The sequence below is a fragment of the Ornithorhynchus anatinus genome, chromosome 13 (genome assembly GCF_004115215.2).
Source record: "Ornithorhynchus anatinus isolate Pmale09 chromosome 13, mOrnAna1.pri.v4, whole genome shotgun sequence".
Classification (NCBI taxonomy): Eukaryota; Metazoa; Chordata; class Mammalia; order Monotremata; family Ornithorhynchidae; genus Ornithorhynchus; species Ornithorhynchus anatinus.
In genome coordinates, this window is record NC_041740.1 from 37,295,577 (window position 1) to 37,321,844 (window position 26,268).

The 26,268-nt window shown below is 57.3% G+C and overlaps 1 protein-coding gene across 19 annotated transcripts in view; it reads left to right on the top strand.

The window, feature by feature from the left end:
- The first annotated feature begins 450 nt into the window (after nucleotides 1-450).
- MICAL3 (microtubule associated monooxygenase, calponin and LIM domain containing 3) overlaps nucleotides 451-26,268 on the top strand; it is a 118,324-nt gene continuing 92,506 nt past the window's right edge. For all 19 annotated transcript variants that reach the window (XM_029077690.2, XM_029077699.2, XM_029077696.2 and 16 more), the window contains exon 1: nucleotides 451-535. The gene's annotated coding sequence lies outside the window, so the exon portion shown is untranslated. The remainder of the gene's footprint in view (nucleotides 536-26,268) is intronic.

Genomic DNA, 26,268 nt, shown 5'->3' on the forward strand with positions numbered 1-26,268 from the left:
CCTCAACGGGGGCGGGAAAACCCCCGCGCTCGGCCCGTTGCGTCTTCCCATTGGTCCATTCGTCTCCTTGTCCCCGCCCCCTCGGGCTCGCCGGCCAATGACGTCCTTCCCCCTCCCCTCCTTCTCCCGCCCGCTCGGGGGCGGGGGGGGGAAGGGAGGGCCGTTTTGGAACCTACCACTGGGCGGGGAAGGAAGGGGGAGGCTCCCGGGTAGGTCAGCCGCCGTTCACCGGGAGAAAAGGGAATCCGGGAACGGATGGGAAGGAGAGGAGGAGGATCAGGTGTCTCACGGGTGAAGACGCGGCTCGCCTCGGTCTGCAGGAGGAGGAGGCGCTTAGAGGTTGCTTTTCGTCCCCCGGACCCCCCTCCGGAGCGGTGGACGAGTCCAAGGGGCGGCCCCCCTCCTCCTCCTCCGCCCCGCCCTCCCTCCCTCCATGTGCCCGCCCCGCCCGCCGCCGTTCCCCGCGCTGGGAGCGGGCGGGAGCTGCCCAGACCCGGCCATCACCCGACCCTGTCCTCTCCGGCATGAGACCCAGGTAAGGGTCGGGGCCCCGCCCGTAGCCGCCTCGTAGCGATCCCCATCCCTCCCTCCCGCGCTCCCCCGGGCGTGCATGCATTCCTCCGGACCTACGTATTGAGCGCCCACTAGGTGCAGAGCGCTAGTTTAGGAGTCGGTCACGGAGAGGGACGGTCCCTGCCCGGGGACGGGCTCCCGCTCTAATCGACTGCAGCGGAGGAGGGCGAACCGGGCGGGAGGCCTCCTCCCGCCCCACCCTCCCCTAATCCCTCTCTCTTGCCCAGTTGGCCAGTCCCAGCGCTCAGTCCAGTGTTGTGCACCCAGCAGGCGCTCAGTACATATGCTCATTTGTGTATACATCTCGATGATCCTATCGATCTTCTCAGTCTTCTCGATCATCCCCCTGATTCTATTGATTGCCGTTAAGCGGGCTCGTCTTTATCCGTCTCCCCCGATGAGCCCGTCGATGGGCAGGGATGGTCTGTCTCTGTCGCCGGATCTGTCCATTCCGAGCGCTCAGTCCGTTGCTCTGCACAGCGCTCAAGAAATCCTACCGAATGATGATCTCTTCCCCAGCCGGGCGGGCGGGGGCCTCTGCCCTCCCTCCCTCCCGCCTCCCGAAGCGGTCACCTCTGCCCGGCCGAGCGGGGCCCGGATCGGCCCGGTCGGTGCCCGCATCCCCCCGCAGGAGGAGGGGCAGAGCCCGCGCCTCCAGGTTGGCCTCCTGCCGCCTGCAGGATCCGAGGCCGTTGCAGTTGTCGCCGTTGTCGGGGCTGTGTTCGTTTTGTCTGTGCGTCTTTGGGCAGGGGACTGGTGCCGGAGCCCGTGGCCCCCAGCGCTTAGAACGGTGTCTGCCACCTAGTAAGCGCTTAATAAATACCCCGATTAGCATTCTTATCTTCGGGCCCGTCCCCCAGGCGTCCGGGCCGGTCCTTTTCGGTACGGCCTTGGACCCAACGGGCCGGGCCTGGGGGACATTTGGGGGGGAGAAGGGTGGGAGAGGACGTTATAACTGATCCGACCCGGTGGGGGGGGGGGGAGGGTCGGGGGCAGGGGAAAGGGGAGCCCCCTTGGATCCCCCCCTTTTGTTCGTCCGGCTGCTGGGAAACGGGGTCGGGGTCCGGACGGGCTTAGCGGGGGCACCGCCGCCCCCCTTCCCTAGATAAGCCACCCCCCTCCGACCCCAAACTCGGCTTGCCTTTCTTAGGGTGGGTGGGGTCGCCTCCTTGCCCCCCACCCCCGTCCGGTAGCCCCGTTGCACAGAACACAAGCCCCTTCTCCGGCCTTCCAGCCTCGGCCCTTAATACGGCCGTGGATTCGGAAACCGGGCTAACGCCGCAGCGGGGGAAGGGGCCTCGGGATTCATTCGGCCGAACGTATCGAGCGCTCACTCTGTGCTGAGCGCTGTACCGAGATTCGGGTCTCCGGCCCCCGCCCGGGCGGACTGGGGATGGGGGCGTTTGGGTTTGGCAGTCCACCTTCCCTCCCTCGCACCCCCCGGGTTGGTCCAGAAGCGCTTAGAACAGTCCTTGGCAGATAGTTAAACACCATCATCATCGTCATCGTTATTATCATCGTCATTATTTATCGTTGCGGTAGCCCCGTCCGGTCCCCGAGAGCTCGTCTCCGGGGCCGTGGAGAGGACGCCGACGTGTGATGTTCCTGCGCGCCTCGGTTGGAAACTTGGCCTTCGATAAGTCCTAGCCCCAGAGAGAGTTTCCTTTGTGCGTTCCGGATTGTAAAAGCCTTTAGCCCTTTGATAGGGTATTAAATTCCAGGAGGGCGGGCGGGTTTCGGGCCGCTTATAACAGGAGCTCCGGACGGGAACGGCGTCGGTGGCCTTTGTTCCCGGGATCCTTGCCTGGGCCCGGATGGGGAGGGCGGCCGAGACGTCGTCTGCTGTTTATTTTTACCCGGGGAGGCGGTTCGAACCGTTGCCGCCCGGCTGTGGCGCATGAGGTTTTTCCGGGGTGGCGTTCGTTGAAACGCTCTCTGCCGCGGTGGGGTCGGGAGGTGGGAAAAGAGCCTTTTCTTAACCAGAGAGGCCCGGGCGACATCCCCGCCGGGGGTCTGAAGAGGTGAACGCATGGGGGTGGCGACCCCCCCCCCCGACACACACATTCACCGGTTTTATCCGGTAGCCTCAGCTCAACGCTCGAAGCAGTCACACCTTTCTGCCTTTTTTTTATGGGAGAGTAAAAATAAAACTCGGCCTCCCTGCACAGGGACGGCGGAGGTGGATGCTTGCGTGTTTAAATTTCTCTCTCCCTTCCTCCACTCCTCCCAGATCCCTTTCTATCTCCGTACGGCTTCGGCGTTGCATGTCGTGTGGGGGCTTGCCGCAGTGGCCGGTAGGCAGCGGGGGGGGGGGGGGGGGGGGGAGTGGGGGCGTTTGACCCTCCCCCTCTTGGGTTGGCGAGCAGCTTTGGCCCGGGGTGTCGGCTCTGTGCTGCGGTCGGCTTGTCGTGCGGTTAGCAGGGCCTTCCCTCGTTCCTCAGGTGTACGCTACGGGCCGGACCGTCCCAGCGGTTATTCGAGACCTCTCCTGGCAGGAGCCGGGAGGCAATCCTCTTGAGGGCTGGCTTGAACACCCCCCCACCCCTTCCTGCCTCCCCCAAACACACACACCCTGACTGGACTGTAGCCTCAGGTGAGCAGCACCCCCACTTTGGGGGCGGTCTCCCGGAAAATGACCCCGGTCAATCTACCCTCCCTATGCCATGCGAGTTTTTGAGACCTTTTGAGGAGGGATGCTGCTGTTTGGTTACATCCCCCCCCCCCCCCCCACCCGAGGACACTGCACTTTAATAAGCTTAATAATTTTAATTATGTAGACCCTTTTTAAGCATCTTTCCAGGCATCCGAGGGAAGTAGGCCAGAGCGGCCACTGTTGTCCTTGTCTATCAGTGGGGACTGGGGACTACAGGCACAGAGAGGTAGAGAAACTTAATCAAGGTCACCCAGCGGGGCCAGCGGGATAGAGGCAGGACTGGAACCCAGATCTCCTCTCAGCCACGGGACCTCTTGGCTAGGCCTCAGAGCCCCTTAAGGAATGGCGTTACCAAATGGGTTCCTCTCCAGCCTAAAACCCTCCTGGAGGAGACCAGCGGATGCAGGAAGAAAAAGTAGTGGTGAAATACTTCTGGTATTTATTAAGCACTTACTATGAGCTAAGCCTTGGAGGAGACATGGCACAGTCCCGGGCCTCAGACTCTAAGGGGGGAGGAGGACGGGATTTAATCGTCACTTAGTGGTTGAGGAAAATGAGGCACAGAGAGGCTAAGTGACTTGCCCGAGGTCACACAGCAGGCAGGATTAGAACCCAGGCGGTTTTGCAGCTCAGTCCTGTGCCCTTCCCGCTAGATCATGCTGAAAGCCTGGTGACATTGTCAGTGACATCGAGATGGCTTAGGTGGACTTGAGTGATCACCATATAGTACTACTGACATTTGAGGTACAAACCAGAACGTACGACCCTTTGATTGAAATGCACGCCTGTAGGAGGACTGGTGGCCGTCACAAGGGAAGATCCAAATTCAAAACCGACACCAATCCCGCGTGCGAGTTGAGACGGTGGCATCTTGGGGGAATTACTGGAGGTTTCGACAAAATTCTAGCTTAAAAGGGTAATATCTCTGGCATCTTGGTACTCGACTGCTTAAGCTACAGTGGTGTTACTGCCTCTTTGAAACTGTAAATGGAGAGGCTCCTTGGCTGAAAATCCCTTCATCTGGGCAACCGATAAAGGTCTCGTTTGCTTCATCAGACGGCAGAGTTGGGAGTCCGATGCTTGTGGGGCTCTGGCCTTCTCCAGGAATATAGCTAGATTTGTAATCTTGTGGGCAGGGAACGTGTCTACTAACTCTGTTTCCGTGGTCTCTCCCAGGTGTGTAGTACAGTGCTCTGCCCACAGTAATCGTTCAATAAATGCCCTTGGTCGATCTTGTCTTCTGACTAGCGAACTCTCCCAAGTGCTAAGTGTAGTGTTCTGCGCACAGTAAGTGCTCAATGCCATTAATTGCATTAATGATTTTTGGCTTCTGACTCTAGCGTACTCTCCCCGGTGTTTAGTGCAGTGCTGTGTGCACCTTACTCTTAGCTGCGCCCGGTAGGTGTTCGGTCAGTGCCACCGATCGATTTGACGTGACATCCTGGGCAAATCCTAGAGATGCGGCCATAAAAGCCGGAGCCCGCGGGTCTTGGGAAGAGACCGTTTCCTCTTCCTACCGTTCTCCCGACCTCTGCCGAGAGGTCCGGCTCTGCCGGAGTCGGGAGGGGGCCCTAAGCTGTGGGTCGGGGTCCTTCCGGTCCCCTGGCGTTTTCAAGCAGACTCGCCGATCCCAGGTGTCTGGCGGTGTGGGCGGGTTGTGGCGTTTGCTGTGACGTCGTTACCCCGGTCTGCAAGTACCGTGGTGTGCAGTTGGGCGGCTGGCCTTTCCAGGGTGAGAAAGCTTGGCACCGAAGTCCACCTTGCCTATGTATTGATCGTGGGGCCTTTTAAGCACTTATACAGAGGACAGTGATTCAGACACCAGTCTGGGCCCACACGGGGACTCGCAGCAAGGCCGGGGGAAGGGCAGAGGCACAGGGAAAGAAACGGAGTGAATTAGGTTAAAGAAAACAATCGATCAGTCGGATCGATTGGTTGAATTCAGCCAGGGGCCGGCGTCCGTCGCTACTTGGCGGGACACGGTTCTTGGCTCCTCGGGGCTCCGGGCGGGGCTGGCCTCAGGGGAAGCTCCCGGAGAGCAGGGGGGGCCCGTCTCCTCCCCGGGACGGAGGGACCGGTGGGTGGAAGGGCGGGCAGGGAGGGAGCTGCCCCGTTGAGACACCCACCTGGAGGGGCAAGGGGGAAGCGTGTGGGTGCCTTAATGGGTGAAGTAAGCCGTCCGGGCTTAACGAACGTATGTGGTTGTCTTGGATTTAGAAGACGATGCTCCTGGCGGTGTGGATCCAGGCGATCCACATCCATTGAGTGCCCACAGATGGTTTGGGAGCGCCTAGTGCGGTGCTTGGTCCTCAGACGACGCTCAGTAAAGTCCACTGATTGGCAGCCTTGACGAAGATTGGGAAATAGGTGTTTACCCGGCGAGCCTTGTGACAGATAAATAACGCTTTTAGACTTCTCGTTGAGGTGTGCAGGCAGAGGAGACGAGTGAATCAATCAGCCAATCGATCGTATTTACTGAGCGCTCCCTGAGTGTGGAGCACTGTACTAACTGCTCGAGAGAGTACAGTGTAACAGAGTTGAGAGACCCCGGTCCCTGCCCGCAATGAGTCTAGAGGGAGAGACGGATATTAATATAAATAAATTATGGATGTGGACCTAAGTGCTGTGGGGCTTAGGCGGGGTGAATAAAGGGAGCAAATCCAAGTGATGCAGAAGAGAGTGGGAGAAGAGGAAATGAGGACTTAATCAGGGAAGGCCCCTTGGAGGAGTCGTACCTTCGATAAGTCTTTTGAAGGTGGGGAGAGTGACTGACTGTCGGATATGAAGAGGGAAGGGGTTCCGGGCCAGAAGCGGGACACGGGCAAGAGGTCGGCGGAGAGATAGACAAGATCGAGGTACGGTCGGTAGGTTGGAGTTTAGAGGAGTGAAGTGTGCTCTCTGGGTTGTAGTAGGAGAAGTGGACCTTTAAAGAACAGAGTTTTTTGCTGCCCAAAAGTCAACGAAAAATAGCTCTGGGCGACCTCAGTTCAGAGAGGGAAAGGGAGCCGGGGTGTTGGGGAGAGGAAGAGGTCCCTCCTCCAACATTCACGTCTGTCCGAGTTTGGATGCTGGGAAGGTTTCCCGCAGAGGGACGGGGGAGTCGGGCGCTTCCTTCACAGCTGGAAAGGCTCAGAACCATCTCTCCTCGAAGCGGAGCTGGAGGAGCCGCCGTCGTCCGACGTCTCTGACGCCAGGGAAGGTCCCCACGCGAGAGCGGTTGCCTTCTCTGAGCTGAGGCTCCGGGGAGACCAGGCGCCCACGAGGCGGGCGGGAAGACGGCTACGAGTTGTAGGCTTGAGAGTGTTTGTTTAGTAAGCGCTTGTCATGTGCAGAGCACTCAGCTCAGATATACCCAGGTGGGAATTGGGTGGGTTCCCTGATCCTCAAGGGGCTCCCCATCTAAGAGTAAGGGGGATGAGGGGACTGAAGGGGCAGGAGCTTCTGAACGGTAGAAGGCAACGTTCTTGGGCATCTCGGGCTCGTTTTTGCCCTCTCAGAAAAAAGGGTGGTGGTGGGTAGGTGAGTGTGCGTGCCTATGTGTGTTAAGCATTGTCCAGCCCAGCCTCCTGCCTTCAGTCGGTGATATTTGACTGCCTACTGTGTCTGGGGCACTGTACTAAGAATTTGGGAGAGCCAAAGAGAATTATTACCCATGTTCCGTGCCCTCGGGGTGCTTACAGACTAGCTTCGTTATAATAATGATGGTATTAAGCGTTTATGCCAGTCACCGTATGAAGCGCCGGAGTAGATACGAGTTAATCAGGTTGGACACCGACCCAGTCTTGCACAGAGCTCACAGTCTAAGGGAGACATAAATCTTAAAGCGGTGGTCTTGGTTACTGTTGGTGCTGTGACCTTTGGATGCCCCGAGAGGCTCGGCTGCGGTGCCTTTCTCCCAAACCTGCCATTTTGGTTAAGGGTGGGGAGAGCCGGGCTGCGTCCCACGGGTGGGCTCTGGGCAGAGTCGGGGTGACTGGGAGGATTGGGCCCCCGGTGAGCCCAGGAGGGCATGGGCCTGCAGCAGCAATAGCAGAAATGTTCCGTATTGAGCACTTGCTTTGATCAGAGCACCGAACTATTAATAATAATGATTACGGTACTTGATCGTTAAGCGCTTACTCTGTGCCAAGCACGGAGTTAAGTGCAGGGGTAGGTACGAGATAATTAGCTCGGACACAACTCCCCTATGGGACTCGCGGTCTTGAGGACGAGGGTGTGGGATTTGCTCCCCATTTTCCTCTGAGGAAACTGAGGCACCCCCTTTAGACCGTAAGCTCGATGTGGGCGGGGAACGTGTTTCCCAACTCTGTCATACTTGCCCAAATGCTACAGTACCTGGCACCTAGCGAGCGCTTACGAAACACCATAATTATTAACATTATTAGCAGTAGTACAGCGCTCTGCACACGGTGAGTGCTCAATTATTGCGACTGGGAAGTTAGGTGACTTGCCCAAGGTCACACAGCAGACATATGGCAGAGTCGGGATAAGAACCCAGGTCCTCTGACTCCCAGACACAAGCTATTTAATAATAATAATGTTGGTATTTGTTAAGCGCTTACTATGTGACGAGCACTGTTCTAAGCTCTGGGGTAGACATAGGGGAATCAGGTTGTCCCACGTGGGGCTCACAGTCTTAATCCCCATTTTACAGATGAGGGAACTGAGGCACAGAGAAGTTAAGTGACTCGCCCACAGTCACACAGCCGACAAGTGGCAGAGCTGGGATTCGAACTCATGAGCCCTGACTCCAAAGCCCATGCTCTTTCCACTGAGCCACGCTGCTTCTCCACTATTTCCACTAGGCCGTGTGGTTTCCATAGTAAACACTGGGTGTCGAGTTCCCACCAACCCTTCATGGGGCGTGGGAGTTATGTTCTCCTGGGGCACCAGGGGAAGAAGGGGGAGAACTGTGGTTTTTACAGTCTGGGGGTGCCGGGAGGAGAGTGGGTGCTCGCTGTTGGAGCGTGGCTTTTCACGCTACGGGTTCGAGGGTGACTGAAAAGCCTTTTCTCGGGCCGGAAGAGGCCACGGGGCAGACTGGCTGGCAGCTTGCCGGAAGGCACGGCTAGCTTGGACGCGCGGCCTATTTTGAAATTAGACTGTGCTCCTTCGGATCACCCCGTTGATGGTGTAATTACCTGGTTCCAGTACCCTGGGGCCTCGTAGCCCCTTTCTTCCGAGGAGCTCAGAGGCCCTGACCTGCATTCTTGTACTTATCCCCCCCCCCCCCCGCAGCTTCCCTCCGAGGCCTTTGACGGACGAGGTTGCCGGCCTGGCCTCGTGGAGAGGGCGTGGGACTGGGATCTGGAGACGTGGGTTCTGTCACCCTATAGCTCCTCACCTCTTGTCAGACCTTACGAGACCCAATCTAGTAATGTGTGGAAGAGAATCCAGTCAGGCCTACCAGCTCGTGGTGGTGGAGGAGGAAAAGGGGGCAGGGGCAAAGAGAGGGATGTTTCCAAGTCAATTCCTGGATGTCCCCAAAACAGATAATTAGCACTTAACAGGCTCTTTCATCTAGAAATTGCTCTCTACCCAGACACCCATTTAACAGTTCTCAGCATTCCCTTCTTGCTTGAGGGCATCCGGGGCAGCGTCCGGCCCAGGGCCGTGGAGTTTGGGGCCAACATGGGAGCTCTGATCTTTCCAGGGGACACCAGAGGATGCCCGGTGGGTGAAAGCCCTTGAGTTTTTGGGGGGTTTTTTTAACGGTATTACTATACACCAGGAACTGTGCTCAGCATTGGGACAGATACAAGGTAATCGGGTTGGACGCAGTCTTTGTCCCACACTGGGATTCTCAGTCCAGCCTAGAATTTTGCACCCCAAGTTTAGCTGAAGAGCCATTCTCTTCCACCAGGGGCCAAAGGTTGCACTCCGTGCACCCAAACCTCGATCCCCTCAGAGACACTACCCAAGTCGTCAACCCCAGCCGAGCTCTTCAACCATGCCTGGATTTTGCAGTTCGACAACGATCGTGGCTTGGTTCTCCACGGGGCCTGTTCTCCAAAAAGCAGTGAGGTCTTTCCCCTTCCTTACCCCTCATTGTACTGGGAGGTGGGCAAGGGGAGGGAGGTGTTAAGGAAAAGGGATGAGGAGGCAAAGAACAGAATTTGATTTTATTTTTTTCCCCCAAAGTTCAGGTTGCGAGGCCCGGCCCAGTTTAAAATGCTTTTGACAGTGAGGGTGGTACAGGCGAGGGACAGAATGGCCCCCACCACACCCTCCCCCGTCGCTCCCGCAGGTTCCTCCTTCACCTCTCCGGTGGACCTCCCCCGCCCCCCTGAAATGTACGTGATCCTCTGTCTCTGGGCTCTGTCGTCGGGGTGACGGGGACCGGCTGGGAAGGAGTTCTGGGTGCGAGGGGGAGGGTGGCAACATGCCTCCCTCACCCTACCTGGCCCCAGTGGGCTTTGCGGCCAAGTGTGAAGACCGTAGTCCCTCTGGGGTGGGCGCCTCCCGGGGCCTGAAGGCTTGGTGCCGGCCGGGCTGGCCTGTGGGTCACTGGGCTGCTCGGTTCGTGGGCGCGGGCGGGCACGTGTGTGTGAGCCTACATTGATCCTCACTGTTGGACAGCCATGCCAGCTACTCCATCCAAGGAAGGGATGGGTCAGGTTACAGTTGCTGTGGGAACAGTGACCTTTGAATTTCCTGGCTTTCCTGGGGAATTTCGTTGCACAACAGTGGAGCACCATGATTTTTTTTTTCCTTTCTCCTTTTCCTTTGGTATTTTATTTTTATCTGTATGTAGACGGGGTGTCTTGCCTCCCCCCTCCCCCCCAACACTCCCATCTGAGGCGTGGCGGATGGGCCACGTCTGCTGGGAAGCTGCCTTGACCCGGCCGACTGTTCTGGCCGCCTACGTCTCGGGCCGTAACTCTTCGTCCAGCCAATGAGCCGACTCCTTTTGGGAAAGGGGAGGCGTTGCTCACCGCTTCAGCTTCCTGTTCTCTGGCACAGGCTCCTGGCCATTGAGGGGCTGGGGTTGCGGGGGGAGGTCAGATGAACACCCCCTTCCTCCCCTGACCGCCTGCCCGGAATCTTTAAGTTCCTGGCTCCGGGTTGGCAAAACCTCCCCGGACTTCTCCCTCGGTGATGGTCCGTCTCGGATCCCGAGCGCCAGTCTGAAATGATTCAGAAAACGGAGTGAAGCGGCCAAGGGAAGAGCTTCCTCCTGCAGGCAGGGAGCCTCACCGAAGACAGCCCGGACCAGGGGAGCGGGGAGTCGTAGCCTGAATGTCCCAGCTAGCCACTGGCCCCACGCACACACGGCATCTGCGAGGGAGATGGAGGCCGGCTCGGATCACTCTCCACACCGAGGGTAGGGGTGGCTTCCTCTATGAACTCCATCACCAGGGGGATTCGTTGACTCTCCTGCCTCCTTGTAGTCCTCTCTTCAACTCCACCCCCAATTCCTTGCCCCTCTGCACCATTGGAGACGAGCTCCTTTGACTGCACCGACGGGGCCCCAGGAGTCCCCTTCTGGTCTCCTGTAGGGACTCGCTCTCCTTGGTAAGAACAGGGGTACTGAGCTCCTTGTCTACTTTTCTTCCCGAGAACACTGGGGCAGAGAAATGACTGAGTTAGGACCTTCGGCTTGTCAAATGAGAGGCTCTAAGAGATCCCCGACCGAATCCGTTCCCGATAAGCATATCCTGTCGTTCGGCTCTGCCCCACATCTGCTGCGGTGGTTCAGCACGGAGAGACGGAGGGGAACCGGACCGGGCCACCGTAGCTCCCTCCCGGTGTTCAAGTACAAAGCCGGGCCCCATCCGAAGGTGTCCAGGCGGCCGGTTTCAGGGCGGGGAGCGGGAGACAACTGGGGAGGCGTGGCTAGATGGAGCGTCCAAAGTGCCTGATGGAGAACTGGTGAGGTAGAAGAGGGTCTCTGCCAGTTTCCTCACCGACTGGTGGACTGGGGGAGAAGAAAGCATTTTGAGAGGATCCCCTCCCCACTCTGCTCCCCTCTCGCCCTCCCTACCGACCTGTCGGTTGGCTTAGAGGTTCTGGCCAAGATGCGCAGATTTGAGGGTTTCCCTCTCGCCTCTCCGGCCTCTGCTTGAGAACAGGCAGGGGTTTTTTTCCCTGAAAAGCTGCTTATGTGTTTGCCTGGAAAGACGAGCGGCTCTGAGAGTGCCCGGGAGTGTGTGTGTCGGGGGGGATGTATGTGAGAACAGAAGTTGGGGCACCCGAGTGAGAAATGAGTTCGTGGATGAGAGGAGAGCGACCAGAATGGGAAGAGTTGCACAGTTGGGGAGAGGTATGGGGGGGTGTACGAACAGAAGCCGGGGGCCCCCAGGTGAAAAATGAGTTTGTTGGTGCACGGAGAGTGGCCAGAGTGAGAAGAGGCAGTGGAGCGGCGATCCAGGTGGCGATGAGTGGGCAAGAGAGGAATCCTGCAGAAAAACGTCTCTGGCTGGGGAGCAGCGGCGAAGACTTTGGAAGCTGGAGTGGTCGTGCAGTCTTTTTTTATTCACCGTTCTCGTTTCCATTCCCGTTTTACAGATGGGAAACCCGAGGCCCAGAAAATTTAAACCTTCCCCAGGGTCTCCCTGGACAGCCAGGTGCCGAGAACGCAGACGGTCTGTCGCGCGACTTGATCCTCTATTGCTCTGGCTTGAGGGGTTCAGCACCACCCCTAAACACACACCTCCAGCAAGGTCCGTCCTGTCCCATGGACGAGCTGGCCACCCGAGAAAGGCTGGAAGGGAGGCCCCCGGGGCCAGTAGCAGATGCTGGTGACAGAGTGGAAATTGGTGTAGAGCGAGTGATTCTGTCTCTGGGGAGTGCGAGCTCCCAGACCCAGGGAGGGGGATGAGAGAGGAAGGGAGGACTCAGATATCTCTCTCTCTCTCCCTTTCTGTGTCTCTGGCAGCATTCACCAAACTGGCTTGCAGGTTAGTTGGCCTCCTCTGGAGAGGCAGGGAGAGGAGAAGGAGCCCAAGTCCAGGCTTTGGGGAGGAGGAAGGAGCCAGGATACGTGGTTTCTTTCACATCCAGATCCAAGGGGGGAATCCAGCAGAACGGGGCTGAAAAGCACCACACCTGCTCTCTTCCCACTCCTCATTTAGGCCCTCTGGCTCTGGGTCCAGAAAGAGCATCCTGCCGCGGCTTGGCGCCCACCCAGAGCCTGGGGCTGCCTGCAGAACCGTCCTCCCAAACACAGATGCATGATGTTCCAGGTGGCACCTCACCGTTCAGCTCTCCCCCCTTCTTGCGCTCCACTGACGTGGTTTCTCAAACTTCTCGATCCCTTGAGACCTCTGGCTTTCCTCCAACCTCCGCAGCGCTTCCCGGACCTGCACCTTTCTCTTTGAGTCTCTTCTCCAGTGTCCTCTTCTTAATGTACCTCCCTCCCAACGCCGCTTAGTTTCTCACTCTGAGCGCTCCCCTTCTCCGAGAGACAGGGGTTCTTCCCCCACCCCCTGGGTCCCCTGGCCAGGGGAGAGGGATTCAGTGAGGCGGTCGGGCCAAGAGGGGAAGTCGGAGGTTGGGTGCTTCCTCAGGCGGAAGGGTTGGGGTTGGAGTGCGTGCGTTTGATCCAGACAGAAGCTCAGGCTGGGCCCGGAACAACCTTTTGGATTAACGTTCCTTCCGGTCTAGCGTGGGTGCCGGCCTGCCCCCTCGGAGCCGGCGGCACTCTGAGGGCTTACCCGTCAGCTCGGTGGTCTCGGGTATCTATTCTGAAGTTTCACCCTGGCGTATTCGCCCGGCAACCTATTTGACTTGCGTCCTTCTTCCTGCTCCCAGCGCTTGAATATCCTTTTGTCTGCCCGGTCCCTCCCCGTTAGATTGTAAGTTTCTTGCAGGCAGGGAATGTGAGTCTTCGCTTCCATTGTGCTTTTCCAATGCCTAGGACTGTGCTTTGCACCCTGAAGGGGCTCAGGAAATACACCGATGGACCGTCTCCCAACTAGGAAAAAACATCCCAGAAAGTCAGACCTGCCCATCTGTCGCCCACATCTTCTTCGCTACCTAGTTTCCCCTGAGGGTCGGGCTAGGGGACCGATTTTGGGTGGGCCATCGAAGGGTTTCTTCCCCTCCGCCCCCCATCCCCTGCACTTTTGTGCTCTCTGCGTCTGTCTCTGCACTGTGCCTTCTAGACACATTTGACCGTAGAGCGACTAACAACTGGAAGCCCAGAACAAGCCACTTCCCTGTTTCCTGCCTTCTGATCCCCTCTGCTCTTCTGGAGAGTGAGCAGCAGGGGCTCTGGATCTCGAATCCGTCTCTGGGGAGAGGTTCTTTTTTTTTTTTTTTTAAATTCAAAGCACTGAACTTTGTCTCGGATTGATGAAGTGAGCGTCGTGTTCCGTAGGCGGCCCCCAGCGGAAACCAGCTGCTTGCCCTTTGAGGTAGAGCTCCCAGTCCAGACCACCCTGGGGTTCCTGGAGCGGGGAGAGGAAAAATATAGTCTATGGAGCTTTCAGTTTATTACATTTCCACTGCTTGAGAATGGGTTTTCTGCCTGTCTCCCCCATTGGAGTGGAAGCCCTCTGTGGGCAGGAACTCTATTATCTTGGGCTTCAGCTGTGCACTGCATCCAGTAGGTACCCAGTAAATTCGATCCCCACTACTACTAATTACCGCCACTGCTGCTGCTGGCTCTGGTCCAGGGCAGGAGCCAGGTGGGTGACGGTCTGTGGATCCAGGAATGGGGTTGGGAGTCGTATGCTTAAACCCTTAATCTCCCTAAGTATCAAGATGTCCTAGGGGATGATATCTTTCCATTGTCATTATTTGGAGAATGTTCACAAAAATAAGGGAATGTGGCTGCCTGAGAGTTGCTAATATTAAAGGCTGAACAGAGCTCCTTCTGGTCTGACACACCATTTCTAAATGCTAGTTCCACTTGGGGCCGGGGGGCCCCCAGGAGGAGAAGCGTAGTTGCAAAAACACCAGATTGGGAGTTAGGAGACCCGGGTCCTTCATCCTGGCTCCACTGCTTGCCTGCTGTGATGACGCCTTGGGTGTGTCACTTTCCCTGTGCCTCAGTTTCCTCATCTGTTAATGGGGAGTAAGTATCTATTAGACTCTGATCCCCACATGGGCAGGGACTCTGTTTTGATGGCACAGAATGTACTCTGGGGCTTGGCGGAACGTTCGGCACATAGTAAGCGTATAACAAGTACCGACCTTTCGACGATTATTCTGATCAGACCGTAAGCTCGTAACGGGCAGGGGACGTGACTGCTAGTTCTGTTGTATTATACTCTCCCAAGGATTTTGTGCAGTGCTCTACACATAAGTAAGCACTCAATAAATGCCATTAATCGATTAATTGCCAGTAAGGGGAGAACAGACGGTCTCTCTGCCCTCGCTGGTCCGGAGAGCGTCTGGGCATCTGCCGCCGCCGTTTTGGGGGACCGGGAGGGGCGGTGGGTGGGAGCGAACTCTGTGCTAGAAACCACGTGCAGGAGGGTGCCCGTCTTGGCCGGGGCTCCGAGTGAGTACCCGCCTCTGCGTTCTCGACCGCACGAGCACGTGAGAAATCTGAAATGGCGGTGATTCAGCTGGCCGTCCCCGGGCCTCTGAGCGGTGGGGAGAGGGGGGCGGGGGCTCCCGAAACAAAGCCACCTCTGTGGGGCGAGCGTTCTTGTCCGGCGTGGCCGGCCCGCAGCTGGCCGTGGTGGCTTCGCCTAGGGTCAGGGTGGCAGAGGGGGAGAGCCGGAGTCCTGGTCTCTAGTTGGGGCCACGCCGGTGCCTGCGACCTGGGGCGAGGGGAAAGGCTTGCTGTGCAGCGGGACCGTTACCTCTCTTGGAAAGTGCTTTGAGACCCTCAAGTGGAAGGACTCTAGTTCACGGTGGGCAGGCGGCAAGGCCAGAGGAAAGGGTTGGGTCTCCTGGGTTCTATCCCGGCTCCTACCCCGACCAGCTGTGTGATTGTGATCTCAGTTCCCTCCCCTATCAAATGGAGCTATATCGTGAGCCCAGGGTGGGGCAGGGATAGCGGCGGACGTTGGAATGATTTACTATTATTATTGTTATTATTGTTATTGATGACGACAAGTAAATTAAGGGCTCACTGTTTGCCAGAACCGGGTGCGAGGTGCCACAGTAGATACTGACCGTTTGGGCACGGTCCCTCCCACAAAGAACTCCCATTAGAAGAGGGAATAGAGCGGGAATTCCATCCCCATTTTACAGATGAGGAGACTGAGGCCCAGAAAGGCCGACGCTCCTCCCTGAAGCCCTCCTGGGCTGGGATCTCTTCCCCGTCCTCCCCGGCATCTCCCCTCTCGCGTTCAAAAAATCAAAACGGTGGTATCTGTCAAGTGCTTACTATGTGCCAACCCTTGTACTCCCCGGTTCACTAGGGTTTATCGAGCCCTGCTGCGTGCGGGAGGGGGCCGTCGGGGCCGGCGGCGCAGCCCGCCCACTGAGTCTCGAGGGCCGTGTGTCGTGGCCTGTGACGACGGACGGTGAACGGAGGGGGTGGTGAGCCGCCGCCATTGATTGGGGGCGTCGTCCCGTTTGCTGCTCCTGCGGGACGTACCACGCTGGCGGTAGACGGATGGGACCCGGGTTGCGGGCAGTGGGGCCGTTTGACCGTGGGACGGGCGTCGTCGTCTCCCCCGCTCGGGAGACGGTGCCGTCAGAGGCCGGCCTGAACCGCATCCCGGCCAGCTCCCACGGCTCCCAGGTTACCCAGCGGGTAACGGCGGCCACAGAGGGACCCGGGGCTCACTGGGGCTGGGCGGCTTTAGGGCGAAGGTTCGGGATTTGGTCCGGGTCCCGGAGGGGGGCACCCTCGCGATCGCAGACTGAGCCAAATTGTGATCCGGGGCCAGGGTGGCCCTCGGGACTCCTTTAAACCCAAGGTTCCCCAAGCGGGGCATGCTGGGGTCACCCCGATCGGGATCAGAATCATCTAGAACCAGACCGGCTTTCGGGGAAGAGAGGATTCCCGTCTCACAGTTCTCTTGTTCCGAAGCGCTTGGGGACGGGGCCGAGCGTGCTCTCCCTCCCCACCGAAAGAGGTCTGTGGCGGTCACTTGCTCTGGACCTCGGGGCCCGACCGTGGTCCGGTCGAGTCCCCCGAGAGCCAGCTACAGCAGATCATTTTTCTTCCTGTGTTTGCATTTTCTCTTCACCCCGTAGCTTGCTCTCCCCTGCCTGACCTCTCCCAACGCCAGCTCAGCTCCGTCCCCTCCCCGCAGACGGAGAGGATGAGCTTGGCAAGACTGGGCAGATCCAGCAAGTGTCTTCCCGGCGAGGCGAGCCACGTTCTGGATCCGAGAAGGCTCTCCCTCTAGCTCTCCCCGGACCCGGGGGCTAGCGGTCGGCTCCTTGTAGCGGAGAATCTCCCTCTGTCAGTTCTGTCGCCACAAAGAAGGGGCCCAGCTAGATGGACAGCGATAGGCAGCCCAGCCATGAGTTTCTGGTTTTTCAGTGTGCTCTCTGGGGAAATTCATTAATCTGAGCTTGTGTCCCATGATCTCATCAACGGCCAATCAGGGGCCGGCACGGCTGGGCGCAGGTTTTCCCCTCCAAGCGCCCCACGGCGGGCAGCGGATTGCAGGAGTTCTCCAGGTGGAAGGCTCGCCATCCGCCCGGTCTGCCCGTCTGCTGTCTCGGCCCCTGAACGTGAGACTGAGCCCCCGTGCCCTGCACTTCCCTTTTTTCTAAACAAGGCCCCAAGCTAGCTGGAGAAAGAGAGACCATGAAAAGAGGGAATGGAGGGAAAATAGGCCCTGGGGGGTGGTGAAGACTCTTTCTCTCCGCCCTCGGTATTTAAGCACTTGGGTAGGTACAGGTTCATCTGGTCAGACACGGTGGCTGTCCCACATGGAGTTCACAGTCTAGTAGGGAAAATGGTTACGGAATCCCCGCTCTCTACAATTGAGGAAACTGAGGCCCAGATAAGTGACTGGCCCAAGGTCACACAGCAGGCATGCGGCACAGCTGGGATTAGAACTCAGGTCCTCTGACTCCCGGGCTGATGCTCTTTCCCCTAGGCCACGCTGTCTCCGAGACCTGGGATGAATGTTTTCTGTCCAGAATCGAAACAATTTTTACTCATCCACCCGCAGCTGGAGGCCGGCGGCCCACCGCTCTGTCCCTTTCCCCCCAGGAGAACAACCCGCCTTCCTGTTGTGAACGGAGCTGTTTCTGCAGAGCTCAGGGTGCGTTAGGGGGGCGGGGGTGGAGGGCAGAGGGCGGGAGGGGTGGGCAGGGGGCGAAGGAGGAAGCGTACAGTACGAATATTGTTCGGCTTGGCAGAGCCCGCCAAGCGTGCGCTCCCTGCGCGATCGAGCGTGTTATTACACTGAACCAAGGACAATAGGGGCGAGGGCGGGGAGGGGGCCCGGGACCCCTCCTCCCTGCCACCCCCCCCCCCAGCCTCCGCTTGCTAATGGAGAAGGGGGCAGCATTCTTGGCAGAGTGAATCCCGCGGGCCCCTGGGCATCGGTTGGGCCCGAATTGCTGGGGCTGATGGCAGCGTGAGACAGGCACCTCTAGGCTCTTGGGGAGCGGGGCCCTGCGGGGCGAGGGCAGAGTCTGCAGCTACGGGGCCTGAGGGGTCAGGTCCGCCTGCCGGACGGGGATTGCTTGTTGGGCGGCCGAGCCCCCGGGCAAGCAAGAGGGGACTCTCTGAATGGAGTCTCCCGGTCATGGCGATGCTGGCCCCTGGCTACAGCGGATCCTTTGAAGCAGGTGTGTTTACTCAGAGTGAGGAAACAGAGGCCCAGAGAGGTGAAGTGACTTACCCAAAGCTCCCACAGCAGGCCATTGGCAGAGGTGGGATTAGAGCTCAGGTTTTTGGACTCCCGATCCCGTATTCTTTCCACGAGGCCGCACTGCCTCCCCTTCAAAAAGCAGTCACCTTGCTTCCCAGCTGCTTGACAGTGCTCTACTCGTGGTCTCCCCGTCTAGATTGTTCTCCCCTCTAGACTGTAAGCTTGTTATGGGCAGGGAATGTATATAATAACTCTGGTATATTGTATCCACCAAGTGCTTAGTATAGTGCTCTGCACACAGATGCTCAATAAGTGGCGACTGCTTGCTTGATAGGCGGTGCTTAATAAATTCCGTCGATCGATCGCCCCCCATGGCTTTGGGTGGTGTTAAAATGGGGAGTTCGCCTCGTCAGTCTGTGATTACTTCTGTGCCTTTCCTGTCTTCAACACTGATGCCACCAGAGTGTTTATGGGATCAGCACACTGCCAGTGGAGCTGATGATGATGATGATGATGATGCTGTGTGCCGAGACCAATACCCTGTGCCGAGAACCGTGCTGAGCTCTGGCGGGGGATAGAAGAGAATCAAGTCAAACATAGTCCCCATCTCGTGTCGGGCTCACAGTCCGAGTAGGAGGAACAATAGATGTTTTAATCCCCATTTTACAGAAGAGGAAATTGAGGCTCAGAGAGGTTAAGCGACGTGCCCAGGCTTATAGAGCGGATAAAGGGCGAAGGGTGGCCTAGAGCCCAGGTGTCCTGACTCGATCCCGAGCTCTTTCCATTAGGACACACTGCCTCCCCACCTCTGATGAGATGATGAGAGTGGCAGGTGTGTAAATACTACGACTAATAATAATTGTGGTGTTTCTTAATCGCTCACTGTGTGCCAGGCACTGTAGTAAGCACTGGGATAGATATAAGTAGGTCAGGTTGTACACAGTCCCTGTCCCACGTGGGGCTCACAGCCTCAATCTCCATTTTCCACATGAGGTATTTAAGGCCCAGAGAAGCAAAGTGACATGCCCAAGGGCCCACAGGAGACAAGTGGCAAAGCTCAGATTAGAACCCACGACCTACTGACTCCCAGGTCTATCCACTGTGCCGTGCTGCTTCCCGTGAAACCTGTCACTAAGCGTGGGCTAAAGCTTCTTAGAAAGCCATCTGCACCCATGGAACCGCAGAGAAATCCCCCGTCCCGAAACACCTCACACCATCAAACCGTTGGGACTGCAACACCGCTCTTCCAAAGTGTGGCTAGGGAAGGGAGAGAAGTCCCTAGTGGAAAAGTCGAGCAAGCCTCCGTCTGGCCCTAGAGAACTCCTAATTATGTTTTTTCAATGTCCACTTCACGTCAAGTGCTGGGTGAGCCCTGGGGAAGATTCAGATCTGACCCAGTCCCTGTCCAATATGAGGCTTGGGGACAGCCGGTATCGGCCCCGTTTTAGGGATGAGGCCAGGGAGGGCAAGTGACTCGCCCGGGATCCTACCTCAGGTCGGTGACAGAGCTGGGTCTAGGACCCAGGTCTTTCGACTCCTGGGCCCAAGCACTTTCCACTCGGCCCCGCAGCCAGGATTCTTCCTAGTAACAGGCAGGCCTTCTCCAGCTTCACTGCTTAAGAAGGGCTTAGCCGGCCTGCGGGGTCAGGGTTAACTGAGCGGTCACCGAGGGGTCAGACAGCCGTCGGCTCATGGGAGGCAGGTGCGGACTCTGAGTGTCTCCTGTCCTTCGGTTGACAGCCTTCCACTTGGTCACCGGCCTCGGGAAGGGGATGGTAGCGGCGAAGAGCAGAAAACCGTTCTCCTTCCCGGGCTGGGAGGGGAAATCTGGCTGGCTGGCGTGGTGCCCCGCAGAACTCGGTCCATCTGGAGTGAAAGGATCGTGGGGGTTAGTCAACCTAATGCATTTCCCCCCTCAGAGAGCCTTAAAAAAACGTTTGCTAACTAATCCGTAGAAAGGAGGTTTGAGCCCTCGGAACTCCCGCTGCCTCAGCTGTGGGGGAGTCCAGGTGAGGCTGAAAAGCAGGCCCAGGAATCCCTAGGCCCTAGCTCAAATGAGGGAAGGCAGGGCTGGCTCCTGGAAGGACAACGAAAGGACTACCACAATCGCCCTAGGATTGCCCCATATCTAATCCCCCCTCGCCCCAAATTTGTCCAGCTTCACCATTGACACTCAGCTCTGGATGGCCACTCTCATTCTGTCTTCCCAGCATCCCTTAGTAGAAAGGTAGAGGCAGGAAAAGGACCAGGTTCCAGAGAGGCCAGACGACCTTCCTGAGAGCCCTCAGGCTGGTAGAACTCTGGCCAGAGTTCCTAGGTCCTGGTTATTAGACCCCGTGGGACCCTTAGCCTCCGCCGGCCCTCCACGGAACCCCGCGTCCACAGCCACAAGCCTGAGGTCACCCCGACTTCGTTCCTCATTGCCCCCTTGGCTTTCTGGCTGCTCCAGTTGGGTTGCTGGATGCCTCAGACTAGATATTTGTTTAGCTCAAATTCCACCCTTCTGATGTATTTGTGTATGTGCACGTGCGCCTCTCCCCGCACCGAGGGCTCGGAAGACAGAGCACGGAAACCCAACCGTGCCGTCCAAGCACCTCAGATCCCGCCAAGCCCCTGCTCCACCCTAACCCTCTCCTTGCAGCCTCTGTCTCAGTCGGTGGTATTTATCGAGCGCTTGTTGTGTACGGACCTCTGTGTTAAGCGCTTGGGAGAGTATAGTAGAGCTGGTGGGTACAATCTCTGCCCTCAAGGAGCTTACAGTGTAGCAGCGGAGACAGACATTGAAATAAATTACAGATAGAGGGGAGCAAGAGAGGATAAAGACAGGTCCACAAGTACTGTGGGAATAGTGGTGGGCTGAGTATCAAAGTGCTTAGTGGGTACAGACACGTGAACAGGTGACAACGAAGGGGTATAGGGTAGGTAGGTGGGTGCTCCTTCTTCGCACCAGCTACTCGGATTGACTCGGGACTTTACGGTGATTTATTTTCGACCAAAATCAATCCCGTGCATTGTAGGCCTGAAGGGTCCGATTTCAGATCCCCATTTACCTACCACTCCCTCCCCCTGGTCCCTCCCACCTGCTCCCTCCCAGCCTGGCACCTCCACCACCTGTCCGTGGACAGGGCCGTGTGGCTAGTTTGGCTCAGGAGCAGCCCAAGAATGCCGGGCCTGACAGTCCTAATCCCCGCTTTGCCTGTGACTGAGGAGAAGTGGTTTCCCTGCTGGTTAAAATCAGAATCCTAGTGCGCAACTGCTTCTCGAGGGTGTCGGGAGAAAACCAGCGAGAAAGCCGCTCGCAGAATTCACGCGCAGCCGGCACTGCTGAAGGAGAGATGAGGGAATCGTCCTTAACAGGAAGTCGGTGTCACTGCCATCGTCATTCCCCTTTGGGTGGGGCCTCCCTGTAAGGGCTGTGACTGAGACCCTCCCTGCCAACAATCTTGTCTGCCCCTAAGACCTTGGACCCTGAACAAAAGGGCACAGCCGGAGCCACTGCCCAGAGAAATACCCGTTAGCGCCTTGGATACCTGCATGCCCAAATTCCTGGACAAGAGAAATCCCACTAGGTTGAGCGATTTTCCAGCTCTCGCTATCATCATCAATGATATTTATTCATTGATTCATTCGATCGTATTTGTTTAGTGAGCTCCTACAATGTGCAGAGCATTGTCCCGAGCACGTCGGAGAACACAATACGACAGAATCGGCAGGCGTATTCCCTGCCCACAACGAGCTTTAAGTCTACCCACGGTGTGTCTCCAAACTCATGATCCACTCTTTCCTCACCTGTCTTGTAGTCATAGACAAGACCCTCTGAATGGAAAAAGGATTTGGGGGAGGCTCACATAGGGGAGAGTCAGGCCCCCACTTTTTAAGGAAGTGGCTCCTAAACTGCTTGGATGCCATCGGAGAAACTGCCCCTTTCTTTCCGCAGAGTTCTGGGCTAGGACTCTTCCTTCCCTCCTATCCCGCCCTGCTCTCCGGTACCACGTTCCTCATCTACCCTGCTGGCTTTTTCCTCCTCAGAGGGGAAAGTCTGGTTCCAGAAGGAACAGGAAGGAAAGGGCATTTCCAGGCTACTTGTGGCAATGTCCGTAATGTGCCAAGAGGATTGGGACTGGGCCAAGGGGAGGAATGAGGTAGTGAGGGCAGAGGGGGTTCCCTTTTTCCCATCCTTTCCCCTCACTCTCCCCTCGGTACCCTCATTGCCCTGGTTGGGGAGAGATAGGCGGTGGGCAGCCAGGGTACCTATGGAGGACGGGGACGGTGGCTGCCGCTGGGACTCTGACCTCACTCAAGCTACGGATTGGGTAGAGGCTTAGCTATCGGCCATTTTTCCTTCTGAATCCCAGTCCCTCAAGCGCCTATCTCCTTGGCTGCCCTCTGTCCTCCCCACTCCCTCTCCCCTGTCTCCCTGGGGAGCTTCCCTGCTCTTCCTGCGCCAGGGAGAGGATGTGAGTGTCGGCCCATTGAAAGAGGCCCAGTCGGCCCCAGCGCCAGGCAGGGAGGAAGCCCGGTACGGCGGGAAAGGACAGGCGGGCAGACTGGCGTCTGATCCCTGACTAACTTCCACTTCCTGCGAGGCCGCTGCCGGAATTGGGTGTCATCCAGGATGAACCCCGTGCAGGTCCTGTCAGCTCCGGTGCCTCTTGGCTCCCAGTTTGTCCCGGCTGGTTTTCTGGCTAGGAGACGGCATGCCCGTTCGGTGTCCGCCACCCGCCAAGCTAACATGGACACGGGAAAGCTGGATGTGGGGGTTTCTGCGTCCCAGCCCTGAGCTAAGCCCTTGCGTGGGCTGATGGTATGTGTTCTGGTACACGTGATCCCCTGAACAGAGCAGGGAACGGTTGCGCAGAGGGGAAAGGGGATCTTGAGCTGGCAAAAGATCCCCTGAAATGCACCAAGCCCATGAGAGCTGTTGGAGGTGGAGAGGAGACCTCTCCAGACTGCAAGCTCTTCGGGGGCAGGGAATGTATCTGCCAACTCTGTTATATTGTTCTCTCCTAAGCGTTTAGCAAAGTGCCCTGCACACAGTAATGCTCAGTAAATACTGATGATTCACTGATGATTAATTGAGTGGGTTAGGGTTAGCCCTGAGAGACTGGAACAGGGAGTTGAGGTTTCTTGAAAGATTTCTTTCTTGAAAGATTAAGAAAGATCACTCCTGGGCTGAGGTGTTGAAAATGCAGTCCTACTTAGAGGCAGAGGAGTGCTTGGCTGGGGTGTGTGTGTGTGTGTGTGTATTTTGCGGGGAAGGGGCTACCAGGGTTCCGAGGCCCAGAAGAATCCATAAGAGGTATTGGGCCAATGAAGAACATCCCATTATGCCCAGATCTGGACAAGATCTTAGCAGCGGCTCCCCTGCCATTCCAGGAGAAAGAGAATTGGTCCCCACGGGCCATTGCCCAAACCTTGAAGTCCATTGACAGAGGCTAGATGTCACAACCTGCTCTGACTTGTACTAGGCCTCCGGACTTTCCCTGTTAAAATTAAATCAAATCTGCCATAATCAGTCCCTCAACATCCTCCCCGTTGGCTTAACCAACAGTGCCTGGAGGACAGGTTGCCAACACCAAGCCTTGCGTGTGCTTGTCTTTGTTTCTGACCGGAGACGAGGGAGGGGGAACAGCTTGAGGGGGTCCCAGGTGGGCTCCTCTTATCGGCCTGTCCCGTCGCCCCTGAGAGAGCCAGGGGCCGATCTCTGTATCTGTTACCAGGTCAGCTTGGCTTACCAGGCATTTTTCAAAGCCTCCTGTCACGGCACGTCCTGCCCCGGGAAGGTTGCCGGCCCCCCTGCTCGTGGGCCCGGTCTCCTTTCATCCGTCCCCAGCCCCTGGGGCTTTGATTTGTCCGGGGAAGAGGAGGCTCTGAAACAGCCCCCCTGCTGCCACCCCCGGTCTGTGGCCCTCTCCGGCCCAGTTAGGCAGAGCTTGATTCTGGGCTTGCCTGCAAACGTGCAATCAGTGGGCTATCTTTAGACTCTTTGTGGTGGAACTTCAGCCCGCCAGAGACTGAACGTTACAGCCGGGCGATATTTTCCTGTACGAAACCCACAGAGAGGCGGGGACAAGGCCCTCCCCCTGCCCCCGCCCCAGCCCCCCTCAACGCGGGCTCGGTTGCCCCGCTCTGCTTTCCGCCCTTCTCCTTTCGTCCCATCCCCTCTTATCCTGTGGGAGATGGTGCAGGTGGGTGGCCGAGGGGCGTGGGGGTGGGATCCGGGCTGTGGCGTAGGGGATAGGGACTGCGCCGAGCTAGGTATCTTTCATCCCCTGCAGCACTTATCCCCTAGGACACGCTTAATAAATAGGCTTATCATTATCAGTATTGGAGGGGCCACTTGGGTCACCCCAGCCTTGGTGTCAGAGCTGAGTGGTTTATCTACACGTCGTCCGCTCACCTTCCTTCTCCACGTTCTCCTCTCCGCCTCTTCCCCTTCCATCCCTTCCCCACCTTGCAGCCCAGTCACCATCATATATCTATCTATACCTGTATATAGATATAGCTATATATAGATATCTGTAGCTACAGATAGACATATAGATATAATCTATATATAGTTGTATCTATGTATATCTCCCAGAAAGGGGATTTTCCGACTTGCCAACTCAACAGTTTATTCTAAGGGAAAAGTTGGATAACTGCTGTGAAAGCCCCTTGGAAAAATAAAAGCTCTGACATTCCCTAGAATTTAAACCCCCTGACACAGACATGGTCTCTCATTCTGGCCACACCGCCGTCTTCAGTTTCCCCACACTTGAATGTGAGAAGTAAACTGGGGGGCCTGACTGGGAGACCCAGGGTTAGATCTGCTCTCTCTGTGTCCATTACAGCCAGAGTGTGCGCAGTCGAGCACTTCCGCCCGCCCCCGTCTCCCCCCACAAACCGTGAGAGCCCAGGGGCGTACACCCAATGTGGGAAGCTGGCCGAGCTTTGCTAACTGCCCACTGGTCTTGCTGCACTCGCCCGTCTCCTGGCCTTTGAGGCTTTGGCCTGAGCCAAGAGAGCAGGTGTGCCGGGCCGGGCCCTTCTTCTCCACAGCTTCCTGAACCTCAGCCGGGCCCGCCTCACCACCTGCCAGACTTGCATCCATCGACGTTCTGATCAGGGACGCCTCGGGGGACCCGGGCCTTCAGAGTCTTCGATACATCTGGAGGCCGTTCCCTAAAGGCTGCCAAGTTTCCTCTTGGAATGCAGAGTGTTCTGAAAGCCGAGGTGGCCGAATGGAAGGGGCCGGGAAGTGGACCTGGGCATCTCCCTTGAGGGGATGCCTGAGTTTACGGCGTCTTGGACTCCCAGCTGGAGCCAGCAGATCTTGGTTCAGTAACAGAGCTGTGTGACCCACCGGTGATCCCCACTGCCGCTTTTCCCCCGTCTCTCCCCCCGTCTATTTATAAAGTCTGCACTCGGGTTGAAATCTGAACATCTCCTGCCTTGGGGAGGGGGCCCAGCGTCTGGCAAAGTGGTGTTCATTTCACTCTTACTGGCCATTTCTGGGAGTCCACGGCTTGCTGTTAAAGGGATCTTCTTCCCTACTCCAGGGCTAGTGGGAATTTCGAGTCCCCTCGGTGCCATGACCCCGAGGACTGGGACGTGGGGCGATTTTACTGAAGGGAGTGGGCACCGAGCGGGGAGCCGGTCATCCCCATTCCCTGATGGGGCTGACGGCCGGGTGGTCAGTTTGCCTTCTCGTAGACCCAACACTTTTTCGTCACTGTTGGCGTTGCCTTTCCCTCTTCTTCCCAGAGGGCCGGCCAGCTTGGGTCCCTGGCAGGAGGGAGCTGTAGGGCCGGTTTGAGGAGAAGGACAGATGAGCGGGAGGCAGCGGCTGACAACCGCTGCTTCACATGTGGCCTGGAACGTGTCTCTTCTCCTGGGCCGAACCTGTGACTGGCTTCGTGTTAGAGGACTGGGCTTTGGCCTTGCCCGGGGAAAGGCTGGAAAAAGCTCAGCCGGGGCAAAAAGTAGATCTTCCTCTCCAGCTCCGTCAGGAGAAGACCTCAGGGGTTAAGTGGCTCTTGGGTACTTATAAGTCGCAGGCCCGAGACTGCACCTTTCTGGTCAAGGAGCTTGAAGTTCCCTTTGGAGCAAGAAATTCGAGGTAGGACTAAGAGGTTGGACTTGTATTCCATGATGCATCGGTTCAGCCCCGCGGTAGGCTGGATCCACTTCCCCAAGCCTAACCCCCGAGACATTGACGCTTTCTTTTAACGTGGCGGGTTTTCCTTGAAGTTTCTCCAGCTGGGATGGCATTGCTCACTCAGCAGTTTTCTCTCTGGGTAGATTACTCCACTCTCCTCTCCTATCTCCTCCTCCCCCTTTCCTTAGTGATCCTCAAAAAGGGAGAAACCTTTGGCT